Genomic DNA, 17,578 nt, shown 5'->3' on the forward strand with positions numbered 1-17,578 from the left:
TTGGGGGGGGGGGAAGTTTTTTGTTATTGCTTGGTTTTGCTTCTCTTCCCCCTTGAAAAATGAAGTTTTTATTTTGTAATAACTTTAGATTTCAGAAAAGCTGCATGTTGTGTACCACAGAGCATTCCTTGTGTGACCTTTCAAGGCTCCAAGTCTCTCTAAGGTTATCTGGCCTTGCCATGTGCATTTGGGAGTACCAGGAAGCCATGGCTGACACCTCTCTCCGCACAAGTGAAGACTTTCTTTGGATCATACCACCTAGTCCTCAGAGTCCCCTGGTGTAGTCACCGCCATGGCGTCCTCATCCTTAGAGGAGTCACGCCTTCCACTTTGGAAGGCTGGGGCAATTTCTCCAGCTTGTTTCTCATGAGCTTCAGTTTTAAGGTGCACTGGCCAGGTGTTGAGTAGATGGTACCGCAAGAGGGATCTATGGGGTGCGCTTTCCCATCACCAAGGTAACGAGTTTTAGGGAAGAATCTCAAAGACACAAGATGCTGTCTCGTCGCATCACCTTGGAGGTATCTGACATCCACAGGATTACCTTCTAGCACTGGGTGGTACCTATCAAGAATCCCATAAAATTCATGTCTTTCCCTTTTTTGGTCCTTTTTTTTTTTTAAGGTTTTATTTCAAAATTACGTGTGTCTATGTTTGAGTTTGTACATATGAGTACAGGTACTGGCAGGGGCGAGAAGTGGTGCTGGGCTCCCTGTGGCTTGAGTTATAGACAGTCGTGAGCTACCCATCCTAGGTGCCTGAGTTATACACAGTTGTGAGCTACCCATCTTAGGTGCCTGGGTTATAGACAGTTGTGAGCTACCCATCCTAGGTGCTGGGAGCCAAACCTGGGTCTCTGCAGGAGCAGCACAAGCATTTAACGGCTGAGCCATCTTCCCAGGCTCCTTCTGGTTCTTCTGGGGAGCCCCAGAAGGTCTTTCCTGGTAGGAGGGAGGGGCTACATCTCAAAAGGCAGTGCAGGGCCCCACTCCACAGGTCTCCATGGGCCACAGTTACTCTGTTCACTTTCTGTCCTCGGCCCTAGCTGAGGCGGAAGGGCCATATGAGTCTAGGAGATGCTAGACTCAAAGTAGGAGCTCAGAGAATACGCTGTTTTCTCCTTCTGTCTAGGAGCAGTTGGACACACCAGTTTTTCTTCCCCCAGCATGTTTCAGGCAGGTAGGCGTGGGAACTCCCTAATGAGATACAAGGAGAGCCAGGTGTGGTGTCCCTTTTCATCTCAGGTGCTATCAGCTCCTGTGCAATGTGAGCCCTGAAGGCTGCAGCCTCTGGGGAGCAGTGGCTTTAAAGCTGGGACTGCAGCCCAGCCCCTATTGCCTGTACTGGGCTACTGAGCTGGAATTACAGCCCAGATGCACAGGGGAGGGCAACAATGTCCCCCTCCAAAGCCTAGTGAAGACCCTAGGGCAACATTGTCCCCCTCCAAAGCCTAGTGAAGACCCTAGGTACCTCTGTGTGCCCTGGGGTAGCCAGGGCTGCAACCTGTCAAGTTGGTTTAGGGAAAGACTGACTACCAGGGCTTCTGAGTGTGGTTGGGTAGGGCACAGATCCCTTTATAGAAGTGACATGTCCTAGGGACTCCAGGATAAAGATGGAGAAGGGGCTTTGGGGGGAAAGAAGACCATGGCTGGGACCTGGAGAAATGGCTAGGTGTGTGGAAAATCTACCGTAAGAAGGCCAGCTCTACCCAACAGCCTAGTGAAGTCTGCCTACACCCAAATACTTTCTTGGTTCTGACTGGGCACTGTGGGTGCTTCTTGCCCTGGTGCTAGGTCTGGCTAACCTCTCTGGTTCTGTTCTTTCCCTCTCTCTTCTCCTTGGTCTGCTGAGGTCTGGCTCCAACTTATTTACTCTCGTGGTCTTGAATCTCAGTGCCTCTCCTTCCTCCAGCCCACCCTTAGGCAGGCACACAGCAGGTGTGGCGTTGCTCCTTCTAGTAAGGTTAGAGATGCAAGAAACTCCAGAATGCTAAGCCCCAGCCCTGTAGCTGGTAGGTGGGAGGCAAGGCTTAGAGAGCGAGGGGCCGCCAGTTGGCTATGGCATTTTGGAAAAATGGTTGGGGGTGAGGGAGCACTTGGAATGGAGAAGGGGCGACAGTTGGCAATAGCAGCTGGAGTGGCAGTTGGGGCTTGGCAGGGGCACAAGCCTGGAGGACAGTTGGGGTGGGGCAGCCAGGATTGGCGTAGATCCTGGCCCTGGAGCAGCTCTGGAGGGCAGTCTTGCAGAGGCCTGGACAGGAGGGCAGGTCCAGATGGCTTTAGACCTGGCCAAGCTATGTCCAGGAAGGCCACACTACAGCACCCTGGGTGAGAAGCCCCTCCCGTGGCCATGGACTGGTCTTTGCTGCAGACTAAGGCGGGCCTCAGCTCCACTATGAAATCAGGATGCGTTGTGGGCAGTTCCCTGGGCAGCCCCGGTATCCTCAGCCCAAGGCAGCAGCCTTTCTCCCTTCTCTCCTGGATTCTCTAGATAGGGACTTCCAGCAGAGTCCTGGAGAGTGCAGGCACAGGTTCAGGGCCATTCCTGGGAGAGGGCAGGACTCCCAGGGCTGTTGCCATGGGGACAACTGAGCAATACCACTGCCTAGAGGATAAACAGGCAGTCTCTGACCAGTGACTGAGACAAAGACAGCCGCAAAAAAACCCAACTGGGGGTGGATGAGGAAATGCTGCCTTGGGGGAAATGCCTAGAATGATAGGGTAGATGGGGTGCCCCCCTACTAGACACGTAGGGACATCTGCTGTTCTTCTGGAATATTCTTTTCCAAAGCTCCTCTCAAGCTACTACTTATAATGAAAGACCCCGAGGCTAAATGCAAGTAAGTCCCTGATTTCTCTATTGTTTCACAGCAGTGAGCCTGAGGTTCGACCCCTTCCTGCTCCTCTGCCCCTTGAGAGCCACTGTTGGTGGAAGGGCAGGCTGTCAGCAAAGCAAGTGGTGTGGGGCTCCCTAAGGTTTACAGAGGATTGCATGCATAGCCAGCCACATGCCATTCTTAGTGGCTGTCATGTATTCCAGGTAGGGTAGAAGGGGGAACATTCTGAAGGGCCTTCCATCAGAAAGCACATCCGTGGCCTGGTCAGCTTCTGCAGCCTTCCCTGGCCCCCCGGAATGTCTGGCTTGTTGCTGCTAAGGCCCTTCAGGGTCTCCTGACATGCTCATAAGGTAGCTGGGGAGACTTTTTGTCCTTATTGGGTTTTTTGTTGTTGTTGTTGTTTGGGTTTATTTTTGTTCTTTTTTGTTTTTGTTTTTGTTTTGTTTTTGGTTTTTCGAGACAGGGTTTCTCTGTGTAGCCTTGACTGTCCTGGACTCACTTTGTAGACCAGGCTGGCCTTGAACTCACAGCAATTTGCCAGCCTCTGCCTCCTGAGTGCTGGGATTAAAGGCTTGTGCCACCACGCCCACCTTGTTTTTGTTTTTTGAGACAGGGTTTTTCTCTTAACAGCTCTGGCTGTCCTGGAACTTGCTCTGTAGACCAGGCTGGCCTCTAACTCACAGCGATCTGCCTGCCTCTGCCTCCCAAGTGCTGGGATTACAGGCGTGCGCCACCACGCCCGGCTGTCTTTATTGTTTTAAGATAGAGTTTTATAGGTGGGTGGTGGTGACGAACTCCTTTAATCCTAGCACTTGGGAAGCAGCGGCAGGTGATATCTGAATTCGAGGCTAGCCTGGTCTACAGAGTGAGTTCCAGGACAGCCAAGGCTACACAGAGAAACCCTGTCTCAGAGAGAGAGAGAGAGAGAGAGAGAGAGAGAGAGACAGACAGACAGACAGACAGACAGACAGACAGACAGACAGACAGACAGACCCTGGTTGGCCTGGCTGCCCTTAAACTTGGCTCTACCTGCTTCTGCTCCCTAAATACTAGGATTAAAGATATACCACCACACCTGGGTTGACTTTCTTCCTTCCTTCCTTCCTTCCTTCCTTCCTTCCTTCCTTTCTTTTTTTAGAACAACTCTCTCTCTCTCTCTCTCCCTCTCTCTCTCTCTCTCTCTCTCTCTGTGTGTGTGTGTGTGTGTGTGTGTGTGTGTGTGTGTGTGTGTACAGCTGGCTGCCCACTGAGGCTAGAAGAGGGTGTCAGATCCCCTGGAGCTGGAGTTAGAGAAAGCTGTGAGCCACCCAATGTGGATGCTGAGTGAGAGCCAATCTTGGGTCCTCTGCAAGACCAGCAAGTGAACACTTGCTGTTTTTAAGACAGGGGTTCTTTGCGTAGCCTTGGCTGTCCTGGAACTAGCTCTGGTGACTATGGCATGAGCCACGTCCCTGCAGGGCCCTGCCCTCTGTCTACTACTCACTGCTAGTAGCAAAGGCCATGAACATCTTCATGGCAACCTGACAGAGCCCGCAATGGATGCTGAACGCCAGGTTGGCAACTGAGGCCAACCTGTCTGTCTATCCTTGAGAGCCATCTCTAAGGCAGGACACCTGGCAGGAGCAACTCTGAAACCCTGAGTCATTCTGGCAGGATAACCAAGCAAAGCGAACACATCCAGGTGCCTGGGCCTTGAACTCCCACACCCTCAGGGCTGCCCAGAGGTTGCAGCTACTGCTGTTTTGGGTTTTTAAACAGTTATGGGGCTTATTAGCTTGAAGAGCAGTGATAGTGTGGAGATAAGGTGGCTCTGCTTCATCGCCAGGGAACTGTTATTGACTAGGCTGTGTCAGCTTTTGGTCCCGTCCCTGGCAGAGCTGCTGGGGTGGAGAGGCAAGTGTATGCTTGAGTGTTGGAGAAAGGGGGCATCAGTCTGCCCTGGCTCATTTCTGGACTCAGATGAGTAGCCCTTACGGCCAAATGGAGTGGGCCTGTTAGTGTTAGACACAGGCTTGGTTCTTACGGGCTTTCTCAGCAACGACTGAGCTCCATCGTGTTGTGGTCCAGGCTCTTCTGCTGCTCCCAAGTTCTGCATGGAAAGCAGACAACAGCCTATCAGCAGCAACACCATCCTCCTTGAGGATGCTTGGGTGCCCAGCTACTTTGGGAGCTCCTGGGGCTCTCTCTGAGGGACAGCGATCTTAGAGGTCTCCCCACGCTTCACTTCCCTCATGGGCTCTACCAAACTGAGGGAGGGAATGGTGGGAAGGGCTGTCTACAGACAGTGCCCTTTGTCCAGTCAGAGGAAGGTGTACCTAGCTGGACCCTCCTGGAGGTCAGGAGCAGTATGTCAGCACAACTGCGCCAGCCATTCTTCTCCAAGGATAGAACACGGATAGGGCGGCAGTGGGGGCGTGGGTGGCTTGCTTCAGACCAGATGTGCCAAAAGGGTCCTCCAGCTGAAGGTCTGAGGCTAGGGGCACCTGGGCCACTTAGTGCCAGCCTAGATGCTTGGTGGGGATGGGCAGCGCTTGTGCATAGCCATCTCCTTTAGCCGGTGAATAGTGAGCGAGTATCCCAGGCTTTCATCTCTGGCTGCCAGACCTCCGCTCGCCCTTGCTCACTCAAGGAGAATCCCCTCCGGCCCAGCCCTCCCACTGCCTCCCGTGAATGCCTCCTCACACAACTAGAGAAATCCTCCATCAGGGCGGGCGCCTCCCACCTCCCGAGGAATTCCGCTGCGCTGGCCCCTCTGGGAGGCAGGGCGCGGACAGCCTAAGGCGTCCAGCGATTGGTTGGCCCAGCTCAGCCAGGGCTCAACTCCTCTACGCCCCTGGCCAGCTACAGGCTCACCTCCCTTCTAGCTGCTGCGCCTGGGACGTAGCGTGGTGGCTTTTAACCCTTACGGAGACCAGCCTGGACTGCACGCTCCCTGTTCCAGCTCCCTAAAGGCTCGAGGACGCTGGGGGCAAGGAACGCGCGGGTCCCATCGCACCACTGGGGGCAGGGTGAAGAGACCTATCCCTTGGTTATACCGAAATCGAGATGCCATCAGTGGCTGGGTGCCACGGGCCAAGACAGTTGTTCGCCACTTGTCTGAGCCCTATGCTCTCACCGGCAGTTGGATGACAAGACCGACGTGCGGCAGCCAAGGCTCCTAGTTGGTCAAATATGAGTCGGGTTTGCAGACACCGCCACGTGGCCTCCTTCCCAACGAGCTCCTCTCTGCGAGAGCGCCCAGGTCCCCGGATGGCGGGGGTGAAGAGTGACCAGCCCCTTCTGGGCACCGCGCCCCTAGAGCGCGTTTTTCTCCTCTCAGCATGAGGCCCGTCGAGCTGCCAACGGCGCTCCTGGAAGTCGTTAAGTTTGGGAGACGCGCTTACCGCGACGGCTCCGCGGGGCTCGGGGACAGCCGTGACCCAGTCGTACGTCCCCAGGGACAGGTGCTCAGACAACGCAGGGTGCGCCAACCCGACCCTGCTGTGGTGTCCATGCCTAGCCCACCTCTCCGGCTGGTCTCCGGCTGTGCGACTCTCGCTGGGCGCGAGCGCTCGACCCACGGACCCCATTCCTTGCCACTCGCAAGCCCATGGGAGGGGGCTTCCCACAATGCCCAGCGAGCTCCAGCCCGCACTTCCGCTGTCCAGCCCCGCGGGGGAGGGACTGGGGGGGCGATGGGCCGCCGGAGTACCGGCGGCCACTCGGCCCCGGCCAGCCCGCTGCGCCCAGCCGCCGGAGCGGGGGGCGGGGCCGGCAGGCGGGGGCGGGGGCGGGGCCGGGGCGGTGGCCGAGGCCAGGGCGCTGTGCGGGCCAATCAGCGGCGTCCGGGCGCGCGCCGGGGGCGGGGTCAGGGTCCGCGGGCGGGGCGCGCGGGGGCCGCGGGGCTGGAGCAGCGCGGGGGCGCGCGCCGGCCTGACGGACGGACGAACGGACCGGCGGGTGGACCGAGCCGCCTGAGCGAGCGCGCAGCTCCGACCCTCCCGGACGCAGCGCTCGCCGGTGGCCGCGCGATCACCGGTCCGCGGCCACGGCGACCGCCCGCGCCCGCGCCCCATGGGGTCACAGGTAAGCTGCGCCGGCTCATTGTCCGCGCGGCCGGGCTGGCGCACCATGCCGGGGCCGGGGCTGAAGCCCTGGCGGGAGACGGAGCACGATCCGGGGCGGGGGCCGGGCAGTTGTAGCCCTGGCCGCTGTGCCCAGGGCGCGCCCCCGCCCTGCCACTAACCCCCCCCCCCCGCGTCCGGCCTCGCGGGGGCGCCCTCCTGGGGGCGATGGCGTCCGGTGACTACGCGGCCGGAGACCCAGGCCCGCGGGGCTACGGCCCTAGTGGCGTGGGCGGGGCGGCGCGGCAGGTCCCCGCGGGGCTGAGCGCAGAGGCGGCGGCAGCGCGGCGCTTTCCGGAGCCTTAGACCCCTGGCACCTTCGGCAGCCACTGCGGCCGCCGGGGTCCCTCTTCGTCACGGACGAAAGGGGAATTTTCCAGCTAGTAATTTCTGCTGCGTCAACGCCTGGCCCCGGGAGGCAGCCCGGGGGCGTCCCTGCGCCCCCCGCCCGCGCCGCCCTGTGCGTCCCCCGCCCGCTCAGCGGAGCCGCACCCGGACCCGCCCGCGCCGAGTTTGCCAAGAGTCAGAACTGCGGGAGGTGGGCCCTACGGGGCCTTGGGGGTCATTGTCTTCCCTGAAGCTGGACGACGGTCGTTTTAGATTTCCTTTTTATAATGGGCCGAACTGGGGTGCAGGGCCCTCCCGGTGCGGTGGGGTCGGGAAGCGCAGATAAGACGCGGCGCTAGGAGCGCACCGGGCGCGCAACGGAACCGGGTCCGCTACGAGTCGCGTCTTTGTTTCCCAGTAAATAGACCTGTCAGTTTCACAGGTTAGCGAAAGTCAGTGTCTGACAACTCAATTTTGAGGGTAAAACGGGAATTTTCTGCACCACGGAGAGGGTTCTGGCTAGTTGGGGGATTCCCTGGTGTGGCTAGCGATTTCACTATTAGTAGGCGGAACCAGCCATACACAATAGGACTAGATCCGAGAGCCCGGGAACAAGCTAAATGAGGCGGAAAAACAAATAATTTCTAACCCAAAGAAATATAAACAGAAGAAAGTTTGACTGAAATCCTTGGTGAATCTCCTCCGTCTCTCGTTGCTACAATCTCTGCGTGCATTTAGCGAAGGTTACAGTGGCAAGACTGTAATGGGCACGTAAAGAAATGCTAATTGGAAAATGTGTTTAGTGAACCGCCTCGCCTAGGCACTGACACCTGTGCACGGAGCTCTTCCGGGCGTGCATTGTCTCCCTTGTACGCTGCAGGATGGGTTCGTCCTGTAGGCTAACTTCCCATTTGGGTGCAGATTCGCGGATTCCGCTCTCGCTGGTCTTCCTCGTGCCTGTGTAAGGCAGTGTTTCCACTCAGCAAGAGAATAGTTTGTTCACCAGAAGGAATGTATAGGTTTTCCACGTGAGTAACGAAGCAAAGTTTACTGTAGTAGGGTTCCTCCACTTTGGTATGTTTGTGATATTAGGTACTTTGCGCAGGAAAGATTAAGCATAAATAGAAGCACAGCACTGCCTTTGGAAACCTTGTACTCCTCCTTTCCCCGCCCAAGGGAAACCATGTTGGGGGTCATTGCCAGTTTTCTCTTTGGAATAGTAGAAACAACTCACTTTGAGTGTCTAGAAATCCAAAATCCAGTCTTGCCTCAACCCAAGGATGACATTTAATTGTCTCAGGGTATTACCTTGAATTTAAGAATTTTGCTTTGCTTAGATAATTTCTATTCATGAGCTGGATGTTGGTGGTACCTAGGCCTTTAGTTCCAGCACTCTGGAGGCAGAGACAGCAGGAATCTCTGAGTTCAAGGCCAGGTTGGCCTACAGGGCGAATTCCAGGACAGCCAGAGCTACACAAGGAAACTGTGTCTTGGAAAAAAAGATAATTTCCATCCATTGCTTTATGTAAATGAAAAGTTGTTGTGTGCCCAGACCCCCTCTTGTCTCTTTCTGACTGGTCACCTGTCGCTAGGGCTTCTGGTGACAGACACACCAAGGTCAGGTCAGCCTACCCTGTGACTTCTGGTGTTCCTTGGTCACATAGAAAAACCAGGACATAAATGTCAGGAGATGGAGAAAAGGCTTCAAAGAGTCACAGACAATGCCTGAAAGCATAGGTGGTCTGCCACTGCTGGAGATGTCTATTTACAAACACTGCTAAATTTAATTATATATATTTTAACAGTGAACTTCCCAACTTTCTCCTTGTGTGGAGGTTTTCAAATTAGAGAAAATTGGGCCACTCTGTCCCTGTGGTCTGGTTTCTGGGGCACTGCTCAGACTCCATGAGGTCTTAGACCAGCCTCTGAGAACTGAAGCGGCCCATTTAGTTAGTGTACAGGGCAGAGAAACACTTGAGCTAATTTCTTACAGTGTAGTAGTCACTTTCTGTGCTCAGGCACTCTCTTAGCTGCTAGTAAGAAGAAAGTTCTAGAAACAATTGTCTCCCCTTTAATCCGCACAGCAGAGTCCTAACACCTGCCTTAGGCAGCCTGTTTCAGGGGCGGCATGTTCTTTTGTTTTCTCGTTTTGAAACAATAGTAGGCTTTTATTCTGCTCTGAAAACATTCTAACTTAGATTCTCTGTGGTGATGATTGGGTCCTTAAGAATTTCCCTTTGAAGCTGGGTGGTGGAGGTGGCACCGCCTTTAATCTCAGCCCTTGGGAGGTAGAGACAAGCAGATATGTGAGTTCAAGACCAGCCTGGTCTACAGTGTGAGTTCCCTGACAGCCAAGGCTACACAGAGAAACCTTGTCTTAGCACACACCCCCCAACCCCCACCTCCTGCAAAGTAATTTCTCTTAGATTTTTGTTGATGTTGTTGGTTTTCAAGACACGGTTTTGCCTGATGAAACTTTTGATCCCAGAGTTTGCTGAATGGCCTAACCCCTAAAAATAAACAGATAAGGGAAATGGTCTATCAAGACCAAAAGACAAGTCTTTGAAGCACTGCCGGCTTGTTCCAGTCTTGGTTTTTTGTCTTTTGTTGCTGCTTTAGCTTTGGCTTAGTCGGTTCTGGTCTTGAAACTTGCCCTGAGGGCTGGGCTTGGAGAACATGGAGTTGCTAGAGGCTGAGCTCTTTTCTTCCCTTCTTCTCTTCCCTTTTGAGGTAGGATCTTACTCGTTAGCCCAGGCTGGCTTCAAACTTTGTATGTAGCTTAGGTTGGCCTCAAATTTAAGGCAATATTGTCTCAGTTTTGTTTGTTTGGTTTTGGTTTTAGTTTTTCGAGACAGGTTTTCTCTCGTAATCCTGGCTGTCCTGGACTTGATTTGTAGACCAGGCTGGCCTCGACCTCACAAAGATCCTCCTGCCTCTGCCTCCTAACCGTGGGTGCTGGGATTGAAGGCATGTGCTCCCACACTTAGTCTTCTCTTTGTTTTGTTTTTAAACAGGGTTATATACACCCCAGGCTGGTCTCCCACTGACTGTGTAGCTCAGGCTGCACACACCCCAGGCTGGCCTCACACCGACTGTGTAGCTCAGGCTGCTCACACCTCAGGCTGGTCTCACACCGACTGTGAAGCTCAGGCTGCTCACACCCCAGGCTGGTCTCACACTGACTGTGTAGCTTAGGCTGCTCACACCCCAGGCTGGCCTCACACCGACTGTGTAGCTCAGGCTGCTCACACCCCAGGCTGGTCTCACACCGACTGTGTAGCTCAGGCTCCACACACCCCAGGCTGGTCTCACACCGACTGTGAAGCTCAGGCTGCTCACACCCCAGGCTGGTCTCACACCGACTGTGTAGCTCAGGCTGCTCACACCCCAGGCTGGCCTCACACCGACTGTGTAGCTCAGGCTGCACACACCCCAGGCTGGTCTCCCACTGACTGTGTAGCTCAGGCTGCACACACCCCAGGCTGGTCTCACACCGACTGTGTAGCTCAGGCTGCTCACACCCCAGGCTGGCCTCACACCGACTGTGTAGCTCAGGCTGCACACACCCCAGGCTGGTTTCCCACTGACTGTGTAGCTCAGGCTGCACACACCCCAGGCTGGCCTCACACCGACTGTGTAGCTCAGGCTGCTCACACCCCAGGTTGGTCTCAGAGTGACTGTGAAGCTCAGGCTGCTCACACCCCAGGCTGGTCTCACACCGACTGTGTAGCTCAGGCTGCTCACACCCCAGGCTGGCCTCACACCGACTGTGTAGCTCAGGCTGCTCACACCTTAGGCTGGTCTCACACCGACTGTTTAGCTCAGGCTGCTCACACCCCAGGCTGGCCTCACACCGACTGTGTAGCTCAGGCTGCTCTTAAACTCCTGGTTCTTTTTGCCTCCTACTTAATGTACATCCTAGCTCACAGGACACACCATGAAGCTTGGCTTTTCTGCTATAATTGCTTAACCACAATTTTATTTCCCTCAGGTTCGTGCTCTGGTTTACTAGTGGAGTATTCCTGATGGTATTGCTTGTAGGTAGAAAAGAGAAAGAGCACTTTCTGACAGGTTATTCTGTGAAAGACTGAAAAGAAGGCAAAAAGAAGTCAAGTTTGACTTAGTATGAATTATATAAGATCTTATGTAGACTAATTGAATTTCATAGTTTCATCAACGGCATTTAGTTTACACACACACACACACACACACACACACACTCGAGACAGGGTTTCTCTGTGTAGCCCTGGCTGTCCTAGACTCACTCTGTAGACCAGGCTGGCCTCGAACTCACAGTGATCTGCCTGCCTCTGCCTCCCAAGTACTGGGATTAAAGGCGTGCACCACCATGCCCAGCCAGAGATTTTTTTTTTTTGAGCCACAGTTTCTTTGTGTAGCCCTGTTGCCCTCAAACTCAGTGATCCTCCTGCCTCTGCCTCCCGAGTGCTGGGATTAAAGGTGTGCGCCACTATACCTGATTCAATGTATATTTTTTAATTAAGTATTTTATTTTATTTAAATATTATTTATTTTTTAAGACAGGGTTTCTTTGTGAGTATCACTGGGATTAAAAAGCATGTGCCACCACCTCCCAGCCACTAAGTACTTTAAAACATAACTTGGATTAAAAAAAAAATTTAACCTAACTGAGCGTGGCAGTACATGCCTATAATCCTAGCACCCAGCGAGGCAGAATCAAGTGGATGGCCTTGAGTTTGAGTCTAGCCTGGTCTATAAAGTGACTCTAGGACAGCCAGGGCTGTTACACAGAGAGAGCTTGTCTTGGAAAAATAAAACAAAACAAAATTAACCTAGTTATCAGTAGCAAGTTGGGGAACATTGATATTTTTTTTAGTAGCACACCCAGAGCTTTCTGTGTTTTGACAGATGTGCTTTCTGAGTTGTGTGAGCAGATATTCTGGCTTTCCTTTCTTCATTCTTTTCTTTCTTTCTCTTTTTCCCCTCTCCAGTTTTTTAGACATAGCCTTGCTATGTAGCCCACACTGGTCTGGAACTCAAGATCCTCCTGCCTCCAGAACACTGGGGTTATAGATATATAATCCTGTCCCCAGGATTTCTTATGACTGTTTTGTTTTTGTTTCTTTTTCCTATTCAGAACTTGCTGGGAACCAGACCTTAGGTCACTCTGGGCATAGAAGGTCATGTTATAGTGGAAGGATGCAGGGGGTGGCCGCACAGAGATAACTTACGTGACAATAAACTTAGGTGAGAGCATCTCAGAATTTAGGCAAGATGAGGAGGGTCCTGGAGTTTCCACTGCTGCTCTGAGGAAATGGCCTTCAGCACTGCACTCAGAGAGCTGGCGCCCAGCAAGCTGTGTCTTCCCCTGCTCTGTGGGTATGGACTTGCTGGTGAGAGCTGGCAGATCTGGGTGCGCGGCGTGCCCATGCTGGGCATGAGAAGTGAGGAGGTCCATAGTGTAGCTTGTCTGAAGCACACAGCCCCTCCCTGTGGGTCTGCATGGGAGGACCCCTCTTAACTTTTTGAAAGCAGTGATGTGGTTCTGCAACTGTCTTATAGCTGTGTGTGCAGGTGCCCAGGTGCTATACTGAGTTACCTCTGCATTTCCTGCCAGTGGGTCTCCAACTTCCGCCTGTCATTTCAGTTGCCCACAAAACAGGAAAGATCCACAAGTTCACATGAGTGATGGATTTATTATTATTATTATTATTATTGTTGTTGTTGTTGTTGTTGTTGTTGTTGTTATTTTATTTTTTCCAATAAAGGGTTTCTCTGTGTAGCCTTAATCTCTGTCCTTAATCTCCCTTTTTAGACTAGGCTGGCCTTGAACTCACAGAGATCCACCTGCCTCTGCCTCCCAAGTGCTGGGATTAAAGGCCTGTGCCACCACTGCCCGGTTTGAATGATAGATATCTTTTTTTTTTTTTTAACAGGATTTTTTTGTGTCTTGGACTTCGTACAGAGAGGTTAAGACTTGTGTGAGGGTTAGTTTAGTTTTGTTTTTGGTGGTGGTGGTGCCTTCCACTTGTTCTAACACTGAGTAATAACCGCTTCCTAACATGTCCAAGAGCTGTCTCTGTGAAAAGTGGGTGACATGACCCACTTGCTTGTGAACAGGTATCTTGTCTTAGTGTGGGTCACTCAGAGAACTGGCAGTTTAACCCACAGTCTTTTATTTCCAAGATACAAAAGCAACTTTCTTTGAACCTGTGCACACAGGGATGGACACAGGGCCTAAAGTGCACATGTGTTACTGAAGAGGAAGATTTTGTATTAAGTGCAGGAGAACGTTTTCTTGAGCATAATTAGAGGAACCAATGAACCAATCAAAGAAACAAAAATGACTTACAAACAAAAACTCTACCCCGTACAAGTCCACTCTTTTTTGTTTGTTTGATTTACATTTATCTCTGTGTGTATGTCGGGGGGGGGGGGACCTGTTTGTCTGCCTGCTTTCCTGCCTGCCATGGGAGTGTCCAGTAAAGGGCATTAGATCCCCTGGAGTTGGAGTTACAAGTGGTTGTTCCCAGGGAACCAAACTCAGGCTTTTGGAAGAGCAGCAAGTGCTCTTAACCACAAAGTCATCTTTCCAGCCCCAGATATGTTTCTCTGTGTAGCCTTGACTGTCCTGGACTCACTTTGTAGACCAGGCTGACCTTGAACTCACATCAATTTGCCTGCCTCTGCCTCCCAAGTGCTGCTATTAAAGGTGTGTGCCACCATGCTTGGCTCCTATTTTCCACTCCTAATGTTCACTTGCACACATCTGCTGGGCTTGGAGAACAAAGCAATGGCACTACGTTGGGTAGAAAACCAGGAGTTTACGAAGACATGATCTCTACTTGTCTGCAGTGCTGAGTGAGTCTCCTCCGGTCTCCCTGAAGTAACCCACCAAGAGTTACACAGATTACATACTGTTGAGCCGTGAAGAAGCCTGAAGACCTGGTCAGGTCTGTGGGCCATGGGGTCACAGCCAGACAACAGATTTTTCTAGAGACATCTCCTATAATTAATGGTCAACCACTGGCACCTGCTCCCTAGAGGTTAGGATATGTTGAATTCTCCAGACCCACAAGGTAGGAGAAGAAAACTGACTCTTGCAGACTGTCCCCTAACCTCCGCATGTGTGCTATGGTGTTCACTCACACACTAAATAAATACATGAAAATAGAAATGGAGTTAAGGACTTGGGGTGTAGCCCAACAGTAGAGCACTTGCCTACTATTTCTAAGACCTTGGGCTTCATCCCCAACCCCTTGGGAGTGAGGAGTGAGGCCATTCTGCTGTTAGGACAATAGGAATAGGGACAGAACCAGAGAACAGAACTGTTGAGTGCAGCTGGGCAGAGTGGGGACATCAGAGGTGAGACTCAAGGCTTGGTGCACATGGGCTGTGGTTGCTGAGTGTCCTCCGGTCCAAGATGTCAGGACAGTCGTCCCAGGAGGTTCAGGTCTGTGGGTAGAGGAATATGTCTCCACCATACACCCATTGAAAATGAGCTGTAAAGAGAAAGTGGTTCACAGTATTGGTGCTCAAAAATAGGTCTGTTCTGTGTTCTCATTCTCTACCATTTAAAGCACGGAAGCCTGTGAGTGACAGTATGCTTTTATTTAGGAAGTTCAAAGCCAGTTTGGGAATTTCTGAAAGAAGAAATTACTTATCTTCATTTAAAGACTAGGATGAACTGGGAACGATTGGCTGGTGCATCTGGCCTTCTTTTTTTCTTTTGGTTTTTTGTTTTTCGAGACAGGGTTTCTCTGTGTAACAGCTCTAGCTGTCCTGGAACTCACTCTGTAGACCAGGCTGACCTCGAACTCACAGTGATCCACCTGCCTCTGCCTCCCGAGTGCTGGGATTAAAGGTGTGCGCCACCACGCCCGGCTACAGCTGGCCTTCTTCATGTTCCAGTTTTAAATACTCGATTTTATATTTCAAGGGTTCTTCCTCGAAAAAAAGTATTGCGAGGAACACATGATTGTGGGTGAAGTGTCCTTCATGTAGGGTGCCCTCAGTGAGCTGTGTTTTTGTGACTACTGTGTATATAGCATGTAGGTACTATGAATACAGTGTATGTTCACATATGTAGTATGTAGTATCTGTATGTATGTATGTAGCATATGCAGTGAATGAGTTCTTTATGTGCTTGTGTGGATGGTGTTCTTGCTTTGTGAGTGTGTGAGTACTGTGAATTCAGTGTGGGTACTGGGCATGCAGTGTGTGGCAGCTATGTGTGCCTTAGGGTAGTTACTCTGTGTGCCCTGTATTGGTACTGTGTGTGGATATGTGGGTACTATGTGTGCATTTTGAAGATGTGTGTACAGCGTGTGGTTACAGTACACAAGAGCGTGGGTGTTGTGAGTAGAGTGTGTCATTCTGTTTTTCTTCATTGTCTGGTGCCTGTTTCTGCAAACGTGTTTTCAAATCCAGCATGGGAGCACGAAGAAGCTGCCTGTCCTGATGTATGGCTGAGCCTGCTCTGTGGCCCGCGAGAGAACCCAAAGGGTTACAAACCTAGTCTTGTGCGTTCTCTTCATTGGATCTCTCAGACTTGTTTTTCATATTTGCACACGTCAGCTCTGCGGATGTTTCCAAGGCTTTCAGCAAATTCCCCAGTTGGGATCTGTGTCCCACAGGAAAGGTTTGCACCCTGGCAAGTGTTTTGGGAGATACTTCAGGGCATTGGACTACAGCTGAGAGGTGCTCGACAGTGTGTGCCCCGCCCCCTGGCTGCCTCTGCCTATCAGAACCATCATGGCAGTTGTGTTCAAGGACATCAACTTCCCAGCTCTTGTCACATGTGCTGGTTCCCATTGATTCCTACAGCGTTAACAGCTCTGAGAATTCTCCATACGCTGGAGTTGAGGGCTTGGTTTTCCCATAGAACCTTTGCAGAAGAGAAAAAATTCTTGGCTATTGTGCTCACTGAATGAGACTTTCCTGGGCAGTGTGGCTTGGGCAAGCCACGCATGGTCTTATGTTCTGAGAACTTACAGTGATATCATGAGGATACTGTTTCCTGAACCCCGAATCCATTTGTAGTGTGATTCTGAGTCAGGGTATTAAAACCACACGGGCAGCGGTGGGGGGGGGGGACGGGGGGGGGCGGGCCGTGCGCGCCTTTAGCCCAGCACTCGGGAGGCAGAGGCATTGGGTCGCTGTGAGTTTGAGGCCAGCCTGGTCTACAGAGTGAGTTCCAGGACAGCCAGCTCTACATAGAGAAACCTTGCCTCGAAACACACACACACACACACACACACACACACACACACACACACACACACACACACACACACGGCCACACAGGTGCTTATTAAATAACAGGAATGCTCCTTCCTGAAACAACTAAAACTGTTGAGATTAACAACACTCTATAATTAGATGTTTCTTTTTCTTTTTTCGGTTTTTGGAGAGACAGGGTTTCTCTATGTAGCCTTGGCTGTCCTGGAACTCTCTTTGTAGACCAGGCTGGCCTTGAATTCATAGAGATCTGCCTGCTTCTGCCTCCCTAGTGCTGGGATTAAAGGCGTGCACCACCACGCCCGGCTGGACAGCTCGTTTTGGCAATTCTTTTGTTTCTTCTCTGTTGGTCTGACCTTTTCATCATTATTGATATTTACAATTATTTCATGTGCTGTTGCAGGAGATCTTGAGAGCAGTGTGGCGGCCCCAGCTAGCACAGCGCTACCGCGTGGCTGTGAGAGGGACTGCACTCTCAGGCTGGAGCTAAGCCGCTGGCAGTGCCCGGGAGAGATGTAGGGCTGGAGAGTCAAGGTCAAGCCGCAGGAAATTTGGGGTAGGGCTGGGCAGACTCTGGGATGTTCTCAGAGTGTTTTCCTTCGAGTTCCGAGTTCAGAAAGCTCCTGCTCCTCCGCGATGCACAGCTGTGCACAGTGTCAGCCGTCAGCCCACCTGCGAGCCACCCTGTTGCTTATCTAATTTGTCACAGTATTTTTTTTTAATCAAGTTTTTTTTCCCCTCAATCAAGAGCTAGGTATAGTGGCACACGCCTTTAATCCCAGCACTTGGGAGGCAGAAGCAGGTGAATCTCTGTGAGTTCCAGGCCAGCCTGGTCTACACAGGGAGTCCCTGGACAGTCAGGGCTACACAGAGAAACCCTGTCTCAAAAAACAACAAGAAAAAAAAATAAATACAAATAAAAATCCATGGAGTTATAAGTTTTGTGTCTCAGTTTATTGTGGTTTTTTTAGATGTATTTTGTTTTATGTATATAAGTATTTTGCCTGCATATATGTATGTGTACCATGTGTATGCATTGTGCCTATAGAAGTCAGTTACATCCACATGGATGCTGGGACCAATCCCCAGTCCTCTG

General features: G+C 52.0%; 1 protein-coding gene across 5 annotated transcripts in view; it reads left to right on the plus strand.

Moving 5' to 3' along the window:
• ZBTB46 (zinc finger and BTB domain containing 46) overlaps positions 1–17,578 on the plus strand; it is a 96,940-nt gene that overhangs the window by 20,487 nt on the left and 58,875 nt on the right. The window contains exon 1 of one of the 5 annotated variants that reach the window (XM_084774846.1): positions 1,707–6,294. The exons of 2 other annotated variants lie outside the window; for them this stretch is intronic. The gene's annotated coding sequence lies outside the window, so the exon portion shown is untranslated. Of the gene's footprint in view, positions 1–1,706; positions 6,295–6,734; positions 6,899–7,300; positions 7,706–17,578 lie in introns of those variants that run through there. 2 more of the 5 variants (XM_084774842.1, XM_084774845.1) reach the window with 2 other exon arrangements.

This window comes from Acomys minous, assembly GCF_964271855.1.
Source record: "Acomys minous genome assembly, chromosome: 3".
NCBI classification, from domain to species: domain Eukaryota; kingdom Metazoa; phylum Chordata; class Mammalia; order Rodentia; family Muridae; genus Acomys; species Acomys minous.